At 46.3% G+C, this 6,799-nt stretch overlaps 1 pseudogene; it reads left to right on the forward strand.

Annotated features, from left to right (window-relative positions):
* Nucleotides 1-6,030, forward strand: LOC109737042 (uncharacterized; annotated as a pseudogene).
* Nucleotides 6,031-6,799: the final 769 nt, after the last annotated feature.

Below are 6,799 nucleotides of genomic sequence, written 5' to 3' on the forward strand. Positions count from 1 at the left end.
CATGGGTGTGGTAACCAAATAGACGTGAATATCTTTGCAAGATGTCCGAAGAAATGTAACCAAATGGTTCGCGGAAAATGGATGTCCAACGCGGAAAATGGTCGGGATGCCCTGCACCAAGGTGAGCACACTTAAACGTGCAAAATTATTATTACCGTCTTTTTTGAACTTCTCTTTTGCAAAGTTTAACCTCTTTCTAGATTTTAGAACAAAGTTGAACTATTCTCGTGCAAAGTTTAACTACTAGTTTCAACGATACACCATTTGGCGAGCTAATAAAAACATGATACCATGCCTTGGCCCAAGTAGTACTCCCTCACTCCCAGTCTCACTTGTAGAGAAAAAAACTTGTAGAGAAATCCCCTTTCCTCTGACTCTGAGAAATCCCCCAGATCCAAAAATCATGGACGGCGACAGGCCGACTACGGCGGCCGCGGCCGCGTCGGTGAGGTCGGTGCTCGGCGACGACGACCTCTTCCGCGAGATCCTCCTCCGCCTCGGCTTCCCCAACTGCCTCGTCCGCGCCGCCCTCGTCTCCAAGCGGTGGCTCTTCCACGCGTCCGATCCGGCCTTCCTCCGCCTCTTCCGCGAGCGCCACCCACCCCGCCTCCTCGGCTTCTGCGTCAGCAACGACGCCCGGTATCAGTTCGTGCAGCTCGAGCAGTCCCCGGAGCTCGCCGCTCTCTCACGCCGTGTGGCCTCCTCCTGCAACGACGCCTTCCGCTGCCGTGGGTCGGGTATCTGACACAGCCGGAACGGCCGCCTCATCACCACACTCTTCCACGGCGGAAGGGTCAAGCGCTCCCTCCTCTCGCCGTTGCTCTCCGGGGAGTCCGAGGTGGTCCTCCCACCGATCCCGCCGCCCCACATTGAGTCCGCTGGACGGGTGTCCACTACGATTTTCCTAACCGAGGATGGGAGCCGCGGCGGCATCACCTTGATACATCTGTGGAAGGCCGGGCGGAAAGTCCGTGCGGAAGTGTACTTGCTGGGATCCGGCTGTTGGGGCGCTCCTACCACCGCCGTGACAGAGGTCCCGAATGCTGCAGCCTTCCTTACAAAAACTAGATGACTCGTTGCGCCAGTGGCACAAAGGGCGAGAGAGAGACAACTATTGTAAGAATATTCAGACACCCAAGTCTTTACTATTGGTACATAGATGATTAGTTACAATGTGGTACACAAAGGAAGTAGGTAGGAAGGGATAGATTATTAGCTTACGAAAACCAAACGTGGCCAACACTGCCGCATCCTCTGCTTGGAAGCCGCCTTTTCTCACCGGATTTAACATAGGTACATGATCACAAAAGGAAGCAAGACCATCATATATAATGGTCTACTTACTTATTCAAGTTAGTGATCAGGTGGCTGGAACCGCAAAGTATAATGGGGCTTGACGGACAATAAAAATAGGTGTTGCTCCTCGTCTCCTCCTCCTCCTGAGTCTGGATCGAGGCCTCGCTCCTCTCTTCTCCTGAATGACAGCTTGAAGGAAAGGACACACAAAAGCGCAGTCCTATACATTGACTAATCTGACAGAAAATAGAGACAAATGTAGATATGGTTATCTATTATGACGCTGATAAAAAAGTAAAACACTAAACAGAGACAAATAGAAGAATAGTGAGGATTGGAGTAACCTCTACATAATAATTCAGATTGCATCACTAAACATATGAATGACAGAGAGCCCCAAATAAATTGGCTTTATCAGGTAAATGAATGACATTACAGAGAGAATTACCAAATTATCAGGTAAGTGACATGATAGAAAGAGGAAGGTGCTCCATGCTTGTTGCTTGAAACTCCATCAACTACCAGTGCATACACTACATAGGTTAATAATAAACTAATCCTTGAATTCCTCTCATACTTTTTTTGTGTGGCTAGTGGATGCTGGAATTTTGCTACTGCGACGCTGCAAATCTTGTTTTGTTTTTACCGAAGGACCTTATTATGGTTTGAAATGTAGTAGTATAGTACTTCGCTAGTTAGCATCCTCTCCTCTCCTCTCAAGAGAAAAATGAGAGAAGAAATGGGTAGGTGTCTCAACTGGACATCTGAAGAGGATCTGACCACCACGCTTAAATCAAACAGAGTGGAAGCAAAAAACAAAACAAAAAACCTTAATTGGCCTAGAACCAGACGGAATTAACACAGAGGTTAGAGAGGTGAAAGGGACCTTGATGAGCACAAGAACGGTTTCGGCTGTCAGCGGTGGGGAAGGAGCTTTCTTTGGCTGCCAGCATCGTCCTGGTGGATGGCCGCTGTAAATTTATAAAAGAATGTAGTATAAACACAACTGAAAATTCTGTAACATAGTTTAGAAGATACCATATTAACAGCAAATACAATATAAAAAAGAGCCACTATAACTGTAAGGCATAATGGTGATTCAGTGCTGGTTTTCAAATAAACGCAAACAATGCTACTACCACCGCAAATTAAGGCTCGCAATATAAAACAGAGCAATTGCCCAAGTATTTATTTGTGAGTGGCGAAGCATGATAAATGTGAGCGAAAATCATGTCTTATTAATGGGCAGTTCGATTTTCTCACATGATATAGTACCTGGTGCACCAATGATTGGATTACTGCTTGTTGGTAGGAAAGCAAGCATAGAGAAGCTTCAGAAATACCATTATAGGGATCGCCATATTTTACAAATAAAATTTTCACTGTTAGCCTGTCCACAAAGTCGACAGAAAAAAATCAGTGTTGCTTCCAAAATCATACCAGCAACTTTACCATGTTATACAGAGAACCTAAAAAACATCAGAAAATAAGTACCCAGATATAATAACAAACAAATAAACCTACTCGAGAAATTGTTTCCCATGCTACCTATATGCCCTGCCTAAGAAAAAGAAAACCTACCTAAGAAATTGTTTCACACGGCTCCTAAAATCTAAATCCAATGGGCTGTGACCAAACTTATCTGCACCACCAAACCATTTTAAAAGGTCAAACAAGCAGTCACATTGTTCCAACGGGCCATTTAGCTCACTGGCAAGTACAACCTCTCAATAACACCTAAGAGACTCAAGACAAAAGCTAGCCCAACGTTCCTCGCAGCTAATAGAAACACCATGAGAGAACTGTTCTGCAACAAAAATGAAAATAGCAACCATAGTGATAGTAGCAGGGTTCAGAAAACTGCTTTGTTTTTCTACAACCAAACAAGCATTGTTTTCAACAAGTTTCAGAGTCTGACATGTAATATTTTATGAAGTGTAAATTAGATTTGAATTATTTGATAAGAAGAAACTCCAGGAGAAACAAATATCATGCAGCTCTTTTTTTGTGTTTTTTACATAGATAAAACCTGTCCAAATCTATGTTTTTGGGCCTTCAATGCCATTATTAAGAACAACACAACTACAAAAGCTTCTGCCTTTCCACAACACTTTCCTCCCAACTTCACTAAAGCATAGAAGAATATAATTTTTATAATCGGCAATAGAAACCATAGTGACAGTAGCAGGGGCGAGTCCTCTCAACTATATATTGCAAAAGAAATTAGGATTGTAGCAATCTCCGGCTTGGCTGGTTTTACCTTGAACAAAATTCAGTCTCATGAAGCTGGAGCCCAAAACTTGGATCCCGGAAATCACGATCTATAACAAGAAGCTGAGACAATGTCACATCAAGCTGCGGTAAGGTAAGTTTGATGTCAGAAACCGTTAACCTCAACAACAACAACAACAACAAAAGAAAGAACAATAGTTAGCAAACCCACTTGGCTAAACAGTGTATCGTAGATAGCCATGAGGCCACTCTGGCCGACGGCAGCGCAGGCCTTCCCATCCAGGTCCAACTGTGGGTTCTGCAGATCGGCAAAACTTCAAGCAAGGAGAATTATCAGCACACAAGCAGTGACGATAACCAGAGGCAATGACCGTCAGTAAACTGCTGTGAGAAAAAACTCTCTGCAACATGGCTGTTGATGAGCTTTCGGTACTTGAGCCTCTGCCTCCCGATGCCAACGGCGCCGGAGGCGAATAGAATCACCTCATACCCCTGGAAATTAAGCTTCTTCACCTGAAACAGTTCAACATATTTACCGGTCAGCAACTGTCAGAATGATTTTTTACAGGTTTAGAAAGCTCCTTGGTCAGAAAATTCAGTTACCTGCTCGCAGAGGGCTCCGAGCCTGCCCATGGCCAGTCGGCCATTTTGCCCGGTGACAACAGTAGTGCCGACCTGGATGCACGAGAAAGTGATTAGATGGACCCAACGAACAGAATACCAATTTACTTAGCGAATAAGCAAATTATTTACTTGATTTTTTTTACTTTGCAAGACAACCAAAATTGACTAACAAGTTGTAAACTAACTTTAGAAATTTCATGCTGCGTAAACATACGAAGTAATTCCTCCTCTCCTCTTCTCCTCCATTTTTTCACTCAGGAGGAATTCACATGTTTGTCAAAAAACCAAAAGGAATCTAACCCAAGGCAGAAAATAGCTTGTAGCCACACAAGCATTTTATCGAGCAGGTCAAGAGCATGGGAAAAAGAGAGAGGCTCACCTAGGAACAAACACAGTGAGCAAACGCATAGCAGAAGATGAGGCAGCAAATCAGCACCGGTGATCCTATAAACGAAAAAAAAGAAGAGGCAAGCATGAACAAATGAGTAGATAATGCAAGCAATGGAGGCACAAAATCGATCTGGTGGAAGAGCACCCAGATCCTTACCCAAAACACATGTAGAAATTATCCTATGGACAGGGTAGATCACATCGGGCCATCCCTCTGGTTCAATCCCGTGCAACGTTGTCGTTCTTGCGCAGCCACCGCTCGCAGGGCCATGAGGGCGTAAGGGGTGAGAATAACCTAGCGGGGTAGATCGATGCGGGAGGAGGCGCACGAGCAAGATGGGATCTTGAGGTTGGAGGAGAAACACCACAAGGCTTCTTACCTTGACTCGGACGTCGAAATCGCTGAGGGCGAACGTCCTGGCCACCGCCGTTCGCCGTGCTTGGTGGCGCTTGGGGCTCCCTAGGGCTCGAGCCGGGGAGGGAGCACCATTGGAGGAGGGGTGGGGGAGTTGGAGGAGGGGAGTGGGTGCAGCAGCTCGCCCCCGCACCCGGGGCGGACGAGATGCTGGGGAGGGGGGAGGGGGTGGAGGAGGGGCGGAGGAGGAGAGGCGGCGATGGGAGGAGAAGGAGGGGGGCGACGAGGAGGGGGAGGCGAGGGGGACGGGCGGGGCGAGCGGCTGGGAAGGGGGCGAGCGGGACGGGCGGAGCGGCGGGGTGAGTGGGTCGGGCGGGGCGGCAGATGGGGAGGCGGCTAGGGTTCTACATTGCACGGGAGCTGCTGGGATTTATACCCAAAGGTGAAATGACTAAAATGCCCTTGACGAGACAAGGAATTTACAGGCGGTGGCACGAGTATTTAAAGGCGACATGGCTGGCTTCATCCTGCCTAGCGGTTCTTCAAGGTTAATAAGTTAAATGCTACCACCTGTCCGTGGCAAGGTTTTCGTGGTGACCAGCTTTGGGTGCATCCTGGGTCTAGATTTGGCTGCCGCAAGGTTCCTCATGCTCGAGCTCCCAGCTGGAATAGGGCGCAATTACATGCTCTCATGTGTGGACGGTTCCGGGCTCTATCTTGTCAGTGCAGACGGGTTTCAGCTCAGTGTGTGGCTCCATCCGATGACAGGCGACAGCGATGGTGCAGGCGGCTGGCTGCTGGTGGACACATTTTGTGTCCGCGAGCCATATGCACTTTCTGCTGGCCATGATTGGGTTTGGATGGCACAAGATGGCGATTTTCTTAGTGTTGCTGCAGTCGGGGACAATGCCGAGTTTGTGTTCTTGGTTTATGCGAGATATGGTGTTGTCCTTCATGTTCACCTGAGGAGCAGGCTAGTTGAAAAGGTGTTTGAGCAAGCACCATATGATCATCGTTTTATTCATCCGGGTATGAACCACATTCATATCACTCCCTTTATGATGATCTGGCCGCCTATTTTCCCTGCACTGAACAGGGGACACATCAAGAGCAATGATCCCGCTGTGCTTTGATCTTTGTAATATCGTCACTGGGTACGACTTCTATGATAGAAAGCTATGTTTTTCTGATGAGGTATGGAAATGGACGACCAATCAATATTTTTCAGATGGGCTTTGACAGTTTGATGGCATCTTGTCTAGCTATTGTATGTCATTTTACTGTGTTTTCTTCTTTAGTATTTGTCACTACTCTGCAGTCAGCATCTGTCATTTTGTCTGCTATTTCGCCAATCAGTATGAGTAGTAGGCTTGTACCTGGTTCTGAGTTTGTTAACAAATATTATGTGAAGCAATTCAAATGTGCAGATGTTCATGCCACGTCGTAGAACGCTAGATTCTAACGTAAGTTGGATATTAAGAACCTCTGTTCAATTCACTGAAAAAAAATCTCAAGTTTGCAGAAGGGTATTGCAAGTTATCCAGCAGGACTACACTGAATCTTCTAAGATTAACCGTGGTGCGTATAATATTTTGCTATTTATTTCTCTTCCTAAAACAGTAGATATTGCAGTCAACCGAGCATGTAGGTTGGGCCTTAAGAATCTCCGATCGTCGTTTTATTTGTCCTGGTATGAACCACATACATATCTCGTCCTTTATAATAATCTGGCCTCCTATTTCCCCTGCACTGAACGGGGGACATGATCAAGAGCAATGATCCCCCTGTGCTTTGATTTTTGTACTATCGTCACTGGTTACAACTTATCAATATTATTCAGCTGGGCTTGCCTACATCTCATCTACTCTGCAATCAACACGTGTCGTTCTGTCTGCTGTTTGG

Source organism: Aegilops tauschii, chromosome 3 (genome assembly GCF_002575655.3).
Source record: "Aegilops tauschii subsp. strangulata cultivar AL8/78 chromosome 3, Aet v6.0, whole genome shotgun sequence".
NCBI lineage: Eukaryota > Viridiplantae > Streptophyta > Magnoliopsida > Poales > Poaceae > Aegilops > Aegilops tauschii.